Source organism: Lissotriton helveticus, chromosome 4_1 (genome assembly GCF_964261635.1).
Source record: "Lissotriton helveticus chromosome 4_1, aLisHel1.1, whole genome shotgun sequence".
In the NCBI taxonomy this organism is placed as follows: Eukaryota; Metazoa; Chordata; class Amphibia; order Caudata; family Salamandridae; genus Lissotriton; species Lissotriton helveticus.
In genome coordinates this window covers 213,942,153-213,961,929 of record NC_136063.1, presented here as the reverse complement: position 1 = coordinate 213,961,929, position 19,777 = coordinate 213,942,153, and the positions used below count along the sequence as shown (strand labels likewise).

Sequence of the window (19,777 nt, the reverse complement as noted above, 5' to 3'; positions counted from 1 at the left end):
GCAAGCTTGCTGCCAGGATCCTTTGTAGGGCTTGCATGCCCAACGGCTGTAGAGGTGAGGTTTGTGGCCATTTAAAATGTGTGGAGAGCTTTGCGTCTCGTGGAAGCCTCTGACTGTCAAAGCTTCAATATCCAATTTTCGTGACCAGAATCTTACTTGCTTTTTTATTGCTGTTTTAACGGTCGTATACTTTATTATGTTTGGGTCCCAGTTCTCTATCGCTGCGAGATTTAGAAGCTCTTTGGCTGAAGAAAGACCTGCTGACCACGGGTTACCTGTTTTTTTGAATATTTTATTTATGACACACTTCATCGAGTTCTCTGATGCCATAGTGGTCAGATAGTAGTATTTTGCCAGGCTTGCAAATTCTTCCAAAGATTGCCGGTTGAGGTTGAATTCAAGGCGAATTAGAGTGTTCCTTGTGCATAGCGGAAGGCAAAATTACTTTTTGTAGGCTGCGCAGTTGATTTTTTCAAGGTCTTGCCCCAATTTGCCTGGGAACGCCTGTATGGCATAATTGAGGGAGGGTAGTAGTTTTGCTCTCAAAACTCATTGGATGGCCGTGGTAGTCGGACTTTCCAAGGTGGCATTGAGTTTGCAAATAGCGGAAGTAACCATTTTGGCTTTCTGCTGGAGCTTGTGTCGGTGAATCTGTGGCCGGCCAGTTTCACTGGGCCAAACTCCAAGGTAGTTGTATGTTTGAGTGCTTGATAGTAATAACGATCCCAGTCTCCATTTTATCAACTTCTTTTTTGGGTAGCGGCCAAAGATTAATATCTTGGATTTTGAAGGATTTGCCACCAGCCTATTTTCGACGTTATACACTGCTAATGCTGTCAAGCCTTTTTGAAGACCGGCTATGGTGTGATCCAAAAGGACCAGGTCGTCTGCGTACTGAATCAATTGGATTCTGACTCCCCCGATCCTAGGAGTCGCCAGGTTTGCTCCCTGTAATGCGTTACCCAGATCAGCTGTATATAAGTTAAAAAGAAGCGGGGCAAGGACACAGCCCTGCTTTAACCCGTGGTCTGTACTAATTTTTTTCGTTGCAGATTCGGATGAGAGTTTAACTCTTATCCATGTTTGAGTATACAGTGATCTGATGGCTTGTTAAAGTTTTGGACAGATGTTCCAGCTGGCCAATTTCCTCCATAATATATTACGATCTACACCATCGAAGGCTGCTGTGTAATCTATGAAACAAGCGAAGAGAGGCTGGTTGCCACAAACCGCTGTTTGTTGTATTAGGTATGATAGGGCTATGATGATATCTATGGTAGAGCCTCCCGAGCGGAAGCCTGTTTGATAGAAGGGAAGTAAGTTTTCCCCGTTGACCCAATTTGATAGTTCCATGAGGAGGGAACTAGCATATGCCTTGCCCTCCACGTCCAATAAGGCAATCATTCGATAGTTCTTAGGATCTGTGCTCGGCCCTTTTTTGTAAATTGGATGTAGTAGAGATCCCCTCCAGGAATCTGGGATGTCCGTCAGGAGTCTGCACTCCGCGTACAGCTGACCCAGGTTCTCTGCCCAAAAGTATACAGGAGAGTGTAAAAGAGAAAGAAACAGAAAGAGGACCTGTTAGAGAAAAGTAGAGAGAACAAGAGAAAGACGAATAAAAAGAAAGAAAGACAGGGGAAAGCAAAAGAGTTAGAAGGACAGAGATAGAGACAAGGGAAAATTAAAACCAGAAGAAAAGAAATCAAGAGAGTGTGAACAGAGATAAAGACAATATATAACGGGTAGCTCGGTTCATGTGCCCTATGACCTTGTTATACTACTGAAGGTATCTGTGACGTAATAGCCCACATGGAATTGTTGAGAAATGCATTAAATTCGATGTTATGGTACAGATATGTTCTATACTATGAATGTTGGCCACAATCAGACAATGCTATGAATTGTAATGAGTAATCACAATCATTTACATATATTAAAATCGTTCTGCTCCCGACTTTAAGACTCAATGTTCCTCCTAGTATGAAGTTGTTCCCATTCACTGATTAGGTTAGGTTATTACCGTGTGAATGATTAATGTAGTCTATCTCATTGGATTAGCCGAAACATCATGATACTGAGTAGGTTAATGCCACGAGGTTACTGTATGTGTTGAATCCACATTGGCAATGGGTAGACTGAAGATGCATTGAAATTATATTGCTTTAAGCCATATTTTCTCTGGATTGTTAACAATGCAATGTTACTGAACTGGTTGAAGAAATATTGTCATAAGGTAGGTTGGAGACATAAAGTCCATAAAGTCACTGAAGGTTTGAAGATGCATTACTGGGGATGAGCTGAAGACACACAGGGCCTTAATGAACACAGTTAATGCCTTTCTAACTGGAATTCCAAACAAAAACATCTACCTATTAAAGCAGTCACGCATTCCATAGCGAGATCATCACTAACACAAGAAAACACGACCACGATTCTCAGATCTTTAATGATCTTCACTAAAAGTTAGAATCAAATTCATAGTCTGCTGTTGAACATACAACGTACTCAACTTAGGCAAGCCTAGTTACCTATCAGATCTTCTGAACATCTCTGGTGGTATAAGAAAATCCAGTAACAAAGACTCACTCTGCAAACCCCTAAATTCTGAATGACACAAGCTCAAAGACAACCCTTCTCTGGATCGGTGCCCAGAATTCAGAAAACCTTTCCACTCCACTTAAGAACATCTCCTGATATTCTCCTGCAAATGGTCATTTGGTACTGCAAATGATTAAGACATCAATCGAAATGCAAACTGAAGGACGAAATGCTAACCGATTGGATTGCAACCTGGTCCTAATGGAACTGTAGACGCAGTGGCACTGGAAGAGTAATGTGCACATTGTCACTCTCGTTGGTTGAAGAAATATTGTGACTGAATAGGTTGATGATATACTTTGGCTAGATGTATTAAAGACACATCATCATGGATCCAATGGAGATACATTGCCACTGGATGGGCTGACAGCACCTAGTAACAGGATGGATTAAAGGCACATTGGCACTGGAACGGTTAAATAATCCATGTCAAATTTATGGGATGATGACACGTTTCTTTAGAATGAGGAACAGAAAAGGAAACCTATGATGGTTTCCAAGTTTCCTCAGATTTTTAAACTGCATCCAGTCTTTCAAGGAACTTTAGGAGATCTTGGTCGAGGCACATTCCACAAATATCAGCTGTACCAGAGAGTCTGCAGTCTTTTTTGTTGTTGAAGTTTTTAACCTGTTTAATATATTAAGACTATATGTACCCACTGCTATATAAGCGTTGCTTTATCACTAAATTAATTTGCTTTAAAATGCTCCATTTGCCAATCTTTTTTCATTTATTTTCTCTAGATGGAAGACCCAGCCTGGACCCCACATTTGTCCATTAAGCTTGCTCGCGTCGCTCACTACATAAAAGTCATACCAAACTTTTATGCCTCACCACTTTCAAATGTCACCAGCTGCTACTGCTGGTCACACACATTTCTCACCTCTTCTTTTTCAGTTCTCCTTTGCAATGTCGCATTGTGCCACACATCACATGTGCTCTCTCCTTCTTCAGGTGCGAGACGGCGTCAGGCTCTTCATTGTGACAGACAACAGCAGTCTGTGCAGGTATGTGCGGCGGGGTGGGGGGATGTCAACAGACGACAGAATGATTTATTTATTTATTTGTTTTCCCCTATTCTGTTATCTGTTGACTTCCCCCAGAGATTCTGCAGTCCACCTGATTCGTCAACTAAAATATACTGTAGCATTAGAACACACATCTGCATGCCCATCATAAAAAGAAACGATGATCAAATAGTCTGTTGCACAAGCCAGTCATACGTTTGAAGAGTATCTTTCTATTTCAGGCCCTCTTGTCTTGACCAATCATGCCTGATTCCTCAGACCTCTGTAAATCCATCCTGAAGTAGATATCATTAGTTTCACTTCTGCATTCACCCACATGTGCGCTTGAACATCAGTCCTTCAGTTAGTCTATCTGAGTAATTAATATGGAACATTATGCATCAAAATGGTGTTCTCGATTTGGAAATTTGGGTAAGTCATTGTGTAAGTGACTAGTGAAAGAATGAATAGACTGAATAGATGATTAAAGCACCCTGGTCTATCTGCCTAGGGTCTAAAACAACATCCTTGTATCCATAAGGACTGCTCCAACTCTGCTCCAATTTATGAAAGACTTAAGGACGCACCTTTTTAAAGAACAAAACATCACAATGCAGCAAAAGTCCAGTATCCAACTTCCTCTCCTGTCACTTGTTGACTCTATGATTGCCTTTGATCTTGTAAAGTGTGCCATTACCTTTATTGCCAGGTTCAAGCTATATAAACACCCTATACGTCAATAGATATCATCTGCAGCACAACTGCAAACATTGATTGACTAGCAATATTGTAAACAAATAATTGATTCAAAGTGTTTTCACAGAAATATATTAACCAAGACATGGTTCCACTGTGACAAATACACTCAATTAATTTCACAACTTCTTTGTATTCCATTTGGACAATGAAATATGCACAGTATTAAATTATGCATATCTTCTTTCAGAGATAAGAGTCCAATTGTCTCCATGGCTCCTCAATCATCTACATGGAAACATGTTTTAGAGATTACAACACATTGTATCAACAGCATTGTTTAGAGTATTATGCGTGTTTTAGCTGTATGGCATAGGTATATTTCTGTAAATTGATTAACATAAATAAAGCTGTGCATTAATGTTTTTACTGAAATTTACTGTATTCTGAACTCCACCACACTGTATCAGTTGTAATACTTTGATATTTATGGTGAGTTACGGGCTTTGTCTGAAAATGACTATCAAGCGGTAGAAAATATCCTAATTTTGGTTTCATGATCCATAACCTTTATCGGGGTAGTGAATTATGAGTAACTTATTTATTTAATTTATAGACCTCTGACACGTCATCTTATAGCTATTTAATGGTGATTTGTCTCCGGAGAGGTGTTAACGGTGTGCATCATGTATTCTAGTTAGTGAGGTGATGATCACTGCTAGATGGTTCATCGTAAAAAGGCATTTAGTGCAAAGACAAGGGCACCAATTGTATATGTGGTTAAAATAGGGTATTTAGTAACAGTGTACTTGTAAATCAAGATTTTAAAAAAAAAGATCTATTCAGTGAATGGTTTCCAATAGAACTCAGAACCTAAGTGTCATCAAGCAAGAAGACATTCCAAAATGCTTTTGGCTGTTGATTTCCTTGCCATGCCGGGCTGGGCAAAGACAACTGTTTCCTCTATGCTGGTTGCCCTCTTTAAAGTCTCTGAACAGAGAGACTACTTCATCCTTAACTTGGTGGACAATCCAAGATTAAGTTAGAGTCTGGAAAAGAACATTGCTAGCAGCGGACAAATTCTACGTCATGTACCCAAATAGGCCGCGGACAGCAAATAAAAGAGTTCTCCTTAACCCAAAGTAAGGTGCCCTTAAGAACCTCTCACTGTGTACATGGAAGCCTCGTCATAGCACACGTATCTGCCACACCTGTGCCAGAAGCAGGAGGGCGAGCTCTGATCATTGATCTCCAGGAGTCATGTTTTGACCTTACTGCCTAGGTGGCACATGAACAGAAGGTTGATATAGACTTGCTATGTCCTTGTTGCTCCAGGTAGTGAGTATGCCTTCAGTTCTGTACTTTAACTTTGAAAGTCTTGGTGATATGATTATTTATGAAGCAAAATATCGTCCATTATAGTGAATGTGAAAAGGTATCGAGTTATGATATTTTTCATGTGTTTCTTAGTTGGTATTTATTAAAAACAACACATACAGTTATCGTTAAGCATGCCACGAATAGCAAGTAGAGATACAAGCATAAAACTACTAGATGGGCAAGCAAATGGAAAAAGAGCAACCAAAACATTGAATCCCACAAATGTCTAAGAAGGTAAATCGAAACCACCTAAAAAGAAAAAGCTCATGGCATAGAGGATGACGGGGCATTGACTGACTAATAACGATCTTATTGCACATGGGGCTTTCAGTCGACGTACGGAAAGATCTGCAATAAAGAGTACATTATTTTGAAGACTGATACAGAATCGAGAATAAACAGACAGCGAAGTCAGATAATTAAACACAAGAACTACTGGAGCTATATAGGAAGAAACCACTTTGAAGAAACATCACGCAACTGTCACCAGTGTAATCACCCGAGTGTCTCAAGTTGTATACACATAGAAACTCTGCTACCATGAGAGTAAATTGGCCCACAGTCTTCCCTCCGGTTCTGCTGCCTTGTCCTCTTCATGACTAACATCATGGGAAAAGGGACCTTTTGGCCCAAGTGTTGAATGTCTCTGCTCATGTAAGACCGCCAAGCACTGTTCACTGGTAGCTTTCCTTCTGCACTGTTACCAGTTCTGTAGGTATGTGCCCCTGTCAGTGGTACATGCCCCCTTGTAGGTAACTGTACAGCCCTTTAGATCTTTATCAGGTAATATTCAGCTTCCTCTTTCACTAAGGTTATCTTATATTCTTTACTTTCGTATTCCTGGTCTCCCAACCAATTAGTTGTTGATTGCCAGATCGTTGCGATTCTGAAGCTTTTCCAATCTACCTTCCAGCAAGGAGATGGAACTCACAGCACAGCCCTGAAAATGGCCTGTCCCTAGTTAGCGGTGTTTTAGCACTTCTATCTTTATTCCTGCAATGTGTTTGCTCCTCTTTTCAAAAGACTGGATCAGAGATTCAGCAGCAGTAGTTCTCATAGACATAAGTCTAGAGAGCCCTTGAGTGCTGCAAACCTGCTCCCCATGTTACCCAGCTTCTTATGTCTTTCTCTAGTGATGTCATCAGCACCCTTGCTCCTCTAGACAGAGATCCTGTTGGAGCTTCACCAGCAGGTACATTAGAGGGATGGGATAGGGGTGGGATTAGAAGCAGCCCTCTAGCGATGTGACATTCTTGCTTTTCCTACTAGCAGTCGAAGGGATATGAAAGAAGCTATTCTTCTTCGATTTCCACTTACTGTTGTAGCAGATTGGCATGAAATTGCCCATTTTATGCCCGATCTTCTTCATTGTGAGCTGAAGTGGCCACAATCTCTTCCTCCACTGACTACAATGGGTGGAAGAGGACATTCCCTGTTGCTACTGTAGCAGGAGTTACACTTCACCTTAGCATACAACATGTGGCGATAAATGAATAAATAAATAAATAAATAAATGAGTAAACCGAGGCCCAAAACCTCAATTGCTTTTAATTTGGTTACATGTCTACTGCATAACAGGTTGCAACTGCCCCTTGAGGTCTCAGTTCCAACTATCTATCAATCTCTGACTTCTAGCTAGATGGCTCTCCAAAAGAGATCAGGGAATGGGCCATCATCTTTACTTAATCAGTAAGTGTGTGAGTTTCGTGAATCTTCTCATCAATACTTGATAAGTCAGGACTATAATCACTGTATCCTGGTTTCTGAGGGAATGCCACTTTGTCATTTTCCCTCTTGCATGAGCAGATCCAAGGTCCACCAACACATGGCAGAATTTTTCCCAGGTGAATAACGCAATTACACGAAACACATAGCTCGCGTGTCCTTGACGCCTTAATATTTGAATATAGCTCTGCAAATTTTGCATATGTAGATACATTTGGAAATGTATATGTAGAGCAAATCGAAAAAAAGTGCTGCCCTTGAAGGATTGTGTTGACATGCTATCCATAAGAATGGAAGTTTGGATGTATCTATAAAATTCATTGGAACCTTGAGGTGACAATATAGAAACATAACAAGTGTAAGCTTTTTTTATATTAAGCAATAACATTTTTGTTTTTTCTTTCTCATTGCCACACTTAAGAAATTCCATAATTCTGAGGAAAGACCTTGGGCCAGATGTAGGATGCCTAATACCGGTCGGTAACGGCCGAAATTACCGAATTTCAGCCATTACCGACCGGTATTAGGCTTTTGAGATGTAGAGGCCTAATTTAAGGATTCAGTAATTTACCGAATCGTTAATTTAAGGAATCGGTAAATTACCGAATTCTTATTGTAGGAAGCACTCAAGAGAGTGCTTTTGACTTGTAAGATTGTGTTATTTACCACCAACTACAAGTTGGTTCTAAATAGCGAAAACCGTTAAAAAAGCAATTTTGTGCTTTTTTGACAGTGCCATGTGGCAGTATATGTGCCACATGCGCACCTATGCACTATTCAGGGGTGCAACAGGGTGTCAATGTGACACCCTGCCACCCTTGTAGGTCTTCCCCCTCTTACCGATTCGGTATTTACCGATTCAGTATTCCCCATTCATTCCTGTGGGCCTCCAGCCCCATAGGAATGAATGGGGAATACCGAATCGGTAAATAACGAATCGGTATTTACCGAATTTGACCGATTCTGTAAAAATTACCAAATTAATACCTACATACCATTTACCCATTCTAAAATACCAAATCGGTGAAATTCGGTATTTTAGAATCTGTAAATGGTATTTACCTACATCTGGCCCCTTGTTCCCTAGTGAAATGTATGAGCCTGATAGAGTAAAATTTAATTGATAAATAAGTGTCTCTGCCTCAGGTCCAAAAGCCTTCAAGACGCAGTGGTCAAATAAACGACTGACCGCCCTTGGCCTCTATGCCTGTGAGGCGGCTGGACATGGGACTGACTCTCTCCCACCCCTCCTTTAAAGTACAAACCTTATATGTGACTGTCTGTCCATTGTCTGTACCAACATTTTAAAGATGGCTGACTGTAACAGGTGAGCCTCACTAGACCCATCCTTGGTCAGCTTTTCTCAACAAGACACCTAAAATATGACCAGTTTTACTCAACCCAAGCATCCGTTCAGAGAAACCAGGTAGACAATCAGGCCTTTCAAATGTAAAAGTGTAATATGATTTGCTCTGCCACTCGTTACATGTCCTTCATGGGTACGCCTGGCAGGTGACAGACTCAGAGACAAGCCAATCACTGAACTGGCTCTTCACGAGCCCTCCCGCCTTTGACAGACGCTCCTACGACTAGCTCCGGCCCTTCACTGGTGCTCCACAGCAAGCACCTCTTTCTCACTACCAGTCTTCAGTCTCATGTACCCCTATTAGCTATGCATTACTATGCTGTGAAAAGCAGCTATTGAAAGGGTGTTTGGAGATGTGTATGTTCTCTCAGCTGATGCTGTAGACATGCATCCATTTAAAATGAACTAATCGACGCTTTGCACGTTCTTCACACGATAATCATAAATCTCTGCTTCCGCTGCGAATTGTCATGCTGTGGGATTGTTCACCCATGCGTAAAGTTAAACAGCATTTCGCTCAGGATTCGAGATTTTTCAGTAGAATGCTGCATTGTTAGTTTTGAAAAGTTTAAACAATAGCCCGCAAGATTGCGTGTGATAAATATAGGCACACGGTGTTCGTACACTCAGTCTAGGGCTTTAAGGTTCAGAAATGAGGCACGTTCCTTTTGAGATATTAGTAAATATTATGGATAATTCCACGTTTCCTTTTATTTGCTATATTTTATGTTGTGTAATGCTGGGCACAAAGATTTGAAGTTTGTACAATTAATTACGGAGAAAGATGGGATAATGATCAACAAACATGAAAATGCCATGGATATTTGATTAGCTATATTGTACTCAAACTGAAGGCTCAATAAAGTTTGTTAAAAAAAATATGTACAAGTGTAAGAAAATAGACCATTAACATAGGTCACTGAATAGCGCTTATGCTGATTAAATCTGCACTTAACTTGGAAATCCCAGCTTGACATTCAGATAGCAAACAAAACAGAAAAAATGGGGAGCATTCAAGTAAAAAAAGAACGGCAGCAATTCATAGATGAGAACTAGTTTCCAGCAGAAGGTTGTATTGTTGGTAAGTTACATTAATACCCTAACAAAGCCATATTCTCAATTATAAGGGCGTGTAAATAATTTCGTAAGAAAAATAAAAGTATTCGTGCATCGGTATGTGCAAGTGTATGTCCACAAATATGTACGAGTAAACGTATAAGTATATGCAGATATATGTAAATAGGCCATTAATATGGGTCACTAAATTAGTGACTCCTTGTCTAAATCCGAATCTGTCTTACAAGACAGAGGTTCACATGCAAGATGCACAAACTCAGCTTCATCCTTCTAAGCCTATGAGAAGAGTGCTTTAACATTGCTGTTTGACTACACTTGAAATGTATAGTTTTGGGAGGATGTGATCTGGAAAAACCACACATCACCATGACGGGTGGAAAACTATAAACAAAGGCCCTATTATCGCATTGCAAATTTCCAGAGCTTCACATTGCTTGAAATGTGGTTATTCGCGGATATGACATAGTTTATGACAATCGCATTAAAAATTAACATCATACCTGTGAATATATTTTAGGTCATTTAGTAGCATGCCTACAATCCCGTGTACTGAGGGTTTAACAGCAAATCACTCTGCGCAATAATAACAACAGCCATAAACACATCCATATTATCACATAAATAAGGAAGGTGAAACAAGTGAGCCATACGACCACTTACAAATGGCATAGTACGCCGTTTAAAAGTGCATATATTTTGGTTGCAGGACCTTTTTAAGTGTTGGAAGAGGTAGTGTTGACGCCACCTCATACTGACTAATGACTGCTCGTCTATAATAAAGCAAACCATCCCTAAATGTGCGTGCAGGAGCACACGTGCATCCCTGGGCATAAGAGCACGCACAAGTATTCATTCACCCATTCTTCATGCCATGATGTGAAGCATGAACAGGCTCATTGGCATTACAGTGAGGTGCGTCGCGGGCTGTGCTGTGAATAGTAATGCTGGTTGGGGCGACTGCTAATGCATGTGTCTTTCCCCTGTAGGACAACCCCCACATGGTTGTGTAACTCCCCCAAAGAGACGGGGTGCAGCTCCAGTCATCGCTGAGCACACAGCAGCCCCTGAGCTTATGCGCTGTGCCCTTCAGTGAGCTGTGACAGTGACACAGGCGCTTCGGAGGCGGCAGGTAGACGCTGCATTGTAACGACGACGATGAATCGATTAGAGTGCCCTGCTGTGGGCTCGTCTTTAAAGGAAACAGCCTACTCTTGCTGCTTCTGTATCGCAAACTGTAATCACTATTGACAAAATGGAACAGAAACACAGACGCAAGCCCAAGTGATCAATACGTGATTGTTTGTGTATTTTTTAACCCCCCACTTTCTGTTTCTTCTATAATGTATCAGTAAAATGCAGACTCTACTGAAATGTCTGTCAAGTGCATGCATGTCATTCATTTCCTGATAAACTGAGAGCAGGATGGAACACCACACTAAATGACGGCGGCAGCCGAGAGACCGCAGATCTGTTCCTACCTGTCTCTGGTTCCGCAGTGTCCTGCCCCGATCTCCCTGTCTTCCTGCGGTCTGCTCCCTGCCTGGTGAGCAGCGGGAGCGGGCTGTCGCCTGGTGGGACTGCGGGCGAACGCTGTGCCAGCCTCTTGCTAGAAGCCCCTCGGTGTCAGCCTGCTGCTGCCGCTGTCCTTGCTCATGGTCCTGATGCTGCTGGCGGAGATGCTGAGCCTGCCTCCTCTGTTGCCATGGCGATCAAACTCCGCACTCTGTGCAACAGCTGTTTGCTCGTGTACAGCAGCAGCAGGGCCGGCGGTGTCTGCAAGTGTTATCACACTGGACAGCAGCTGCACTGGACAGGAAGGCAAGAAGAGATTGCTTTCAGTAGGCTGCAGACCTCTCTTCGCTACTTTTCCCCCTATTATTTCTGTCAGCAGGCAGTGTAGGGTCACCATTAAACAGCAGAATGTTCTATTTTATCTTCTCAATTGACAAGCAGAGAAAGTGGACACAGTTGGGATGAAGAGAAGCTTGTTTACTCGTGGCCAAACTCCATCACTCTTCTGAGCAAGCAGTAATGTTTAGAGAGTGGCTTACAGACAGAGGAATGGGTACATGTACTTGGAAAAGTGATGTGCAGTATTCAAAAGACACCCATTTCGAAATGTAAAGCTCATTAAAATACAAATCACCTGCCCATGTTCATAGCATTGTATGTGAGACATTCCAGTATTAGAAATAGGCAAGGCCGAAAGTTGCATTATAATTAGTGTCATTTTGGTGATTTCCTGGACTGGAATTTAGTGTCGGGTGAGTTGAACACCCCATGGATGCCACTTTATGCCTTTAAGAAAGGCAGCTATGCGGAGGGCCATGGGTGAGAGGTCCTGTCCACTACAGCTCAGGTAGACCTACGCTCACAAGTGAGCCTGACACTACAGGTGCAAGAAGAAGGGAAGACATTCATGCATAATAATAATACACGTGTGTTTGCAGAATTGACCAATTGTAAAAGCCAAATGCCATCAAGATGCTCAAGTGTTCAAGTGTTTTTGCCTATGTGGAACAGACTAGATAGACCAAAAATCAAGCTTTGGATACGTCCACATTGCAGGAGGATTTGCTGCAAGACCCAAGGGGCCTAATTGATAGAACATGTCATGTGCTCTGGGCACAGTGACCGGGATAGCAGATGGTTGGTCCTGGAAAGAATCAAACCATCAGCCCGGTCTGGGGGAGACTTTAACTCGGTTAGGAATGGACTGAATGAGTTTGAGGAGAACAATAAGCAAGTGGTATATTTTAATAATGGATGATGGAAAACCAATATCTTGTCATTCTTTTGTTTGCTGACTGTCAGAATCCTGATGACCCTTTTGTGTCTTCCCCGTTGACGTGTCAGGTTATAGTTTTGCGAGTGTGAGTACATTTTGCAACTTTGTTTCACTCAAACAGTCAAAGATATCTGTCTTTTCGTTGACTGCTAATAACACCGTTTTTCGTTTTTGAATATCTTTGCAATGGGCGCATTGACTTTACTGTCATGTGAAAATATCAGAAAGGAAAATGCTTTCAATGACATATGAGGGCATCCCTGTTAGATTCCTTTCTCCTTTGACTGTGAAAAAAGTAGTGAAAATGTGTGTTATTATTTCCCAATTTTCTAGACTTTGCTGTCATGTAAATGTGTCAAATATTACAATGTATAGTGTATAGTTTACTGAAACACTTTAACAATTGAACGTTCTGGAAAAGGTTTATTGCGATCGGATACTTTGGCTGGAAGTATGATGTACACTTGATTATGTGCTCACTCTAGACCTAGCGGGGCGCTGACATTCTAGTTTGTTATCCCGTAGAACTAGTACAGGGATACCTGACTGAGTTCATACCACCAGAGGGGCGATCACATTCATATTTGCTACGAGCTTGGGGCCAGATGTAGCTCGCCAAATACCGGTCGGTAACGGCCGATTTCGGCCGTTACCGACCGGTATTTGGGATTTGTAATGTAGGGGGCCATTGATTTACAGAATCGGTAATTTTACCGATTCGGTAAATATCCAGAGTCGGTAAAATACCGAATGGGTAAATTTACCGATTCTGTAAATCAATATGTAGGTGGCACTGTAATCAGTGCCACAGGCCCTTACCGATTCGTTATTTACCATGGAATACTATTCCATGGTAAATAAGGAATTCCTGTGTACATGCACATCTGTGCATGTACACCTGTGCCATGTGGCACACAGACATGCCCTAAGGGCATGTATGTGTGTCACATGGCACACAAGCCAGAAACAGGGGTGCAACAGGGTGTCAAAGTGACACCCTGTCCCCCTTGTAAATTCGGTATTTTTACCGATTCGGTAATTACAGATTCGGTATCTGCCATTGAATCCTATGGGCTTCAAGGCCCATGGGAATCAATGACAAATACCGATTCTGTAATTACAGATTCGGTAAATACCGAATCATACCAATTCGGTATTTGTTAAGGAATTTCTACCTACATTTGAATTACCGACTCATGAATACCGAATCGGTAAAATTCTGTATTTATGAATCGGTAATTCACATTTACCTACATCTAGGCCTAGGTCTCCTCCACTGTGGCGGATGAGCGTCACCCCACTGCCTACAGAGGCAAACGAAAAACAGAATGATCTAAATGCACATCATTTTATTTTTTATCCAGGGGCTGAGTCTTGGGGGCGGGACCACAGCACTGTAGCAGGGGGAGGAGGAGTGGTGGGCCCTGCTTTCAGTGGGCATGACGGTTTGGCGGGCCGTCTTAGGATGGCCAAACCGTCATGCGCACTGACATCTCTCTAACCCAGCTGTGTTGCTTGGTGGAGAGATCAGCAGGCACGGGCTCCCAGCTACTAATGGAACACAAAACCAGTGCGCTCTGCCCAATCCCTACGCTACTCTCATGGTGTCAGCAGCATTGGGATTGGCCGCAGGGGAAGCTGGGAGCTTCTGCCTGTGCCCAGAGGAGGAGAAGACTGTCGAGCAGAGAGGCGAGGAAAAGACCGCTAGGTCATTTTTTAAAATTATCTCAGCCCCTCAGTGCTGTCTCCCCACACATCCTTCCCCCGCAATGCCCCACCACATTTCCCAGATACCAGCCTCTACTGTTTGCTACACTGTAGCACTAGTATGTGACTGATTGCAGCCACCTTGATAGAGGAAGATGGTAAGAGCAGTGCAGTAGAAAGGACTCTCTCACTTAGGTCGATCCCCTGAGGGCCCATTGCGTAATAACCCACACTTTGATAAGTCATGATCAGAGTACTAAGGGGCATATGTATGAGTTCTGGCGCATCTCTGCAAATCAGCAGGGATGCGCCAGAACAAATGTGTCACGCAAAACTACCCTTGCGTCAGGGCGGATGCGCCGCATTTACAATGCGGCACGCCATGGCGCAAGGGTAGGCAGATGCGTGACGCATCTCGTGACGTAAGGGCGGCGCATCGCTGGAGTCACGTCGCAAGCGCGACACGAATCCAGCAATGCTCGGGTGTGCCCTATACTTAACGTGCTGCGTCAGTCCTTACGCCTGCTTCAAGCAGGCGTAAGGAATTGACGTAGCAGCGTCGCACAAGTGCCTGCGTGAAATCTTGTAGATTTCACGCAGGCACTTTTGCGAGGCGCACCTGCCCCGGAACACCCACCCTGCGCCGGAACGCCCACATGTGGCTCAGGGCTTTATAACGTGACGCATCTGCCTACATGCGTCACGTTGTAAATGGGTTGCAGGGATGCGCCACATTTACGCCGCCGTTGCGTGACGCAATGGCAGCGTAAACGTGGCGCAAGTGCCTTGTAAATCTGCCTCTCTGTAAGTGGTATTGATACTTTTGATTCATTTTTGATGTCGCCTCAACAGGTTGAGTAAAAGGTATTTCATTGTTTTTCAGTGGATTGAGTAGGGGATTTGTATAATGCCACCTAGTGGGTCATTTAGCATTCAGAAATCTCGGTGACTGACTGCCTTACCTGATTTTAATTTTTACTTGAGAACACTTAGCTGCACAAAATGGCTCAGGTCAGATTTTTGGTCTTGTATGTCACACAGGTTGTGCTTATACTTTGTTTTTTTCCCTGATGAAGACCCCAGTGCATGTTTCCAGTAACACATATTGATTAAGAGGTCTAATTGTCAACGCTTTAGAGAATACAGCTTGCACTGCTTTCACCCAGTTGGGAGGAAGTGAATGTCAGTGCCCCAACCTCAATAGGGTGTGGACAAGAAGAACATAGCCACGTTTTTGAAAAACTCAGTACATTTGTAATGAAGGATTCTTCATAATCCTAGCATTGCCTTGTACTGCACGAGCTCTTTATTTGTTTCCTTTTCACTTACACATCCTGTTTCAAATGTTTTATGCCATTACTGTTTTTTTTTTATTTCGTGGAATTATTTGGCTAATATATTTTGCAGATAATTTGAAAAGAAATATTGAGCCTGGTGGTGATTCTTAAATGCAAAGGAATATGTGGGAGTGAGGATCATTGTGCGACCTCTTCTGAAATGTATAGGAGTGTAAGGAATTCTGACAGAACCCCGTTTGATTCTAATGGTTGAATCTGATGGGGGCATTACTGCCAATGACAGACTGCTATATGTTACATTTTCTCTCAGAAGTAAGGGCTAAGGCATAATGGAGCAAAATGTAGGGGTGTGTGAAATCCGCGTAATTTGCTTTTGCGTAATTACGCAAAGGTTCTAAAAAATTATGCGTTAAAAACAAAGCAAAAGCAGTGATAACAACAGCTGCTCGGTTTCTACTGCTGGGGAAGTTCATGTGTATTTGTGGCAACTTGTTTCTGCAAACCGCAGTTCATGGTACATTTTTAGCACCAATAGTGCATGATTCCATATTATGATGTAATTTCAGGAACTTCCTGTAACAAGAGTAAGATGAAATACATAAATGATGATGTATTATGCTGCTGTAATGAACATGTCTCCCAGGCCTAGTGCCAGTCCTAGTCATTCAGAGCACCACAAAGGCTCAGTGCAGGCTCTGTCCAACCTACACCTCCACCTCAATGCCTGGTGCTTTATGACATGTTCCCATATGTGCTGCTTTACAGCACAAGTTGACCGCCATCCAAAATTCATGCATCAGTTAGAGATGTGCTCCCCTCATTGCCAAAACAAGATTATGTGAATACACATAACATAATGTGTTTCTCTAGCCCCCTTCCACAAGCATACACAACGTATACAATGCTGAATACAAGTCACAACAGCATCCAGGAGCGTTTCTAGCCTCATTTGCATTGATTTAATGTTGCCATTTTATGTAGCATGGGTGTGGCCTAAAGCATAAAAGAGCTTTACAATAAGGGTGCCAAGTTAATAGAGTGAAGGTAAAGGCACACCAACACATTTACACAAAGAACAACTGCAAATGCAATTAATGCAAACAAATAACAGTGTAGACACGGATGCCACACATAGGGAAATGTTCAAGTGAATTACAGAAGCCAAAGCAGGAAAAATAAGTCATAGTTACCTCAAATGTGAAAGTTCTGTGAAGCTATGTAAAGCAGAGGTGAGCATGTGTGACACCGGATCACTGACATAATATCGACGACACAAATATCGAGATACACAAATATCGAGTCAAAAATATCGATTGACAAAATATCGACTCCCTATCTTCAAACAGGTAAGTACCAAAATATCGACTCCAAAATATCGACTTACAAAAATATAGACTGTCAAAATATCGATTCTTTTAAATGTCTTAAAATTAAGTTAAAACTAATATAGTAATAAATATATTTAATATAAACTTAGAAATAATTATTAAAAAAATGTAATTTTAATAAATAATTTATATAATAAAAAAAATTATATCACCAAAAATTACATATATATATATATATATATATATATATATATATATATATATATATATATATATAAACATATTATTAAATAAACATATATAACATTTTAGAAAATGTTTAAAATTTATTGTTACAACTATAGTGAGTTCAACATTAGCAAAAGTGTTGGATAGCGTAGAGGTAAAATTTACTACTCCCACTCCAGTGGGTGCAACAGTAGGGAAAGCGCTGGATAGCGTAGAGGTTAAAATTACTATTCCCACTCCAGGGATGTATGACGTTACAACGCATACTTTTACAACGCCTACCATTACAACAAAACTTTTACAACGCAAAAACTTTTACAACGCATACATTTACAACGCAAGATTTTACAACGCATATACCTTTACAACGCATACCATTACAACGTAAGTATTGGTAAGTATATAATAATTTTTTGAATATAAATTAATAAAAAATATTATAATATAATTTAATATAATTTAATTTTATTAAATAAATGTAATTTAAATGTAATTTTACTTTATTTTTACAAAGTACCCCTGTACCCCAAAAACCCAAAACTGACCCTGAACCCTAAAAATACCCCTTTACCCATAAACTGAAAACTGACCCTGAACCCTAAAAATACCCCTTTACCCGAAAACTGACCCTGAACCCTAAAAATACCCCTTTACCCCAAAAACTGAAAACTGACCCTGAACCCTAAAAATACCCCTTTACCCAAAAACTGAAAACTGACCCTGAACCCTAAAAATACCCCTTTACCCCAAAAACTGAAAACTGTCCCTGAACCCTAAAAATACCCCTTTACCCCAAAAACTGAAAACTGACCCTGAACCCTAAAAATACCCCTTTACCCAAAAACTGAAAACTGACCCTGAACCCTAAAAATACCCCTTTACCCAAAAACTGAAAACTGACCCTGAACCCTAAAAATACCCCTTTACCTACAAACTGAAAACTGACCCTGAACCCTAAAAATACCCCTTTTCCCCAAAAACTGAAAACTGACCCTGAACCCTAAAAATACCCCTTTACCCCAAAAACTGAAAACTGACCCTGAACCCTAAAAATACCCCTTTACCCAAAAACTGAAAACTGACTCTGAACCCTAAAAATACCCCTTTACCCAAAAACTGAAAACTGACCCTGAACCCTAAAATTAAAATATTTATCAATTAATCAATTATAATTAATTACCAGTTATATTTTAATTAATTACCAATTAATAATTAATTAACAATTAATTTTTAAAAAATATCAATAACTAAATTAACATATTTAATTAATTATAATTAAATTACTTCCCACCCTATTCCCCTATAAACCCACAACCCGCTACAGAAAATAAATTACTAAAATTAAAATATTTATCAATTAATCAATTATAATTAATTACCAATTATATTTTAATTAATTACCAATTAATAATTAATTAACAATTAATTCTAAATTATTATCAATAAATAAATTAACATATTTAATTAATTATAATTAAATTACTTCCAACCCTATTCCCCTTTAAACCCACAACCCGCTACAGAAAATAAATTACTAAAATTAAAATATTTATCAATTAATCAATTATAATTAATTACCAATTATATTTTAATTAATTACCAATTAATAATTAATTAACAATTAATTCTAAATATATATCAATAAATAAATTAACATATTTAATTAATTAGAATTAAATTACTTCCCACCCTATTCCCCTATAAACCCACAACCCGCTACAGACTTATATTACACAAAAAATAAAAATTATTATTAACTTACCTTAAATTCGATATTTTTGTTGTCTATATTATGTCTAGTCGATATTATGTCCATTCTATATTTTTGATTCGATATTATGTCCATTCTATTCGATATTAATTTTCTCTAGTCGATATTTTTGTTGTCTATATTATGTCTAGTCGATATTATGTCCATTCTATATTTTTTACTCGATATTCTGTCCAGTCGAAATAATTGACTCGATATTATGACTGTACACCGTGACACCATGTTCAAAGGATAGCGGGGATTGAAAAGAGTTGGATAGAAAACATAGGGGCATATTAACAACAGCCAGAGATAATTATCGCTGGCCGTGCTTAGCGATAATTATATTATCGCAGGCTATCTCTGGAATGTATTGCCCTGGTAGCACGTAATTAACAACGCGTCGCTCCAGGGCGATAAAAATTCCAGAGATAGCAAGGTTATCGCCCTTTTGCAGGGAACATCGCTGGTTTTCCAGCGATGTTCCCTGCAAAACTTCGATAACCTTGCCGATACGACCCTGTGGGTCGTATCAGCATAGTCCACCCCCTATGTTAGTGACGGCTAAGTCAGGATTTTAGCAGATGTTAGATTTTGGCGAAAACTGCTGTTTTCGCCAAAATCTAACGTGTGCTAAAATCATGTGGGCTGCCTTGTAAAGATCGCGATGTAAACATCAGCGATATTTGCAAGGTAGTCCATCTGGGGTACGCCCAGTTACGCCCACTTTGCATCTCATTGGAGATGCAAAGGTAGGCGTTCGGAAAAAGGGTGCTAACATGCGATTATGCATGTTAGCAGCCTCTTGAAAATAGGGTGCTGATTTTA

The 19,777-nt window shown here is 40.6% G+C and overlaps 1 protein-coding gene across 1 annotated transcript in view; it reads right to left on the bottom strand.

Annotated features, from left to right (window-relative positions):
- The window catches only part of FAM135B (family with sequence similarity 135 member B), a 1,359,155-nt gene that overhangs the window by 1,110,870 nt on the left and 228,508 nt on the right, over window positions 1-19,777 (bottom strand). Inside the window, exon 2 of the mRNA XM_078686705.1 lies at window positions 11,329-11,651. The gene's annotated coding sequence lies outside the window, so the exon portion shown is untranslated. The remainder of the gene's footprint in view (window positions 1-11,328; window positions 11,652-19,777) is intronic.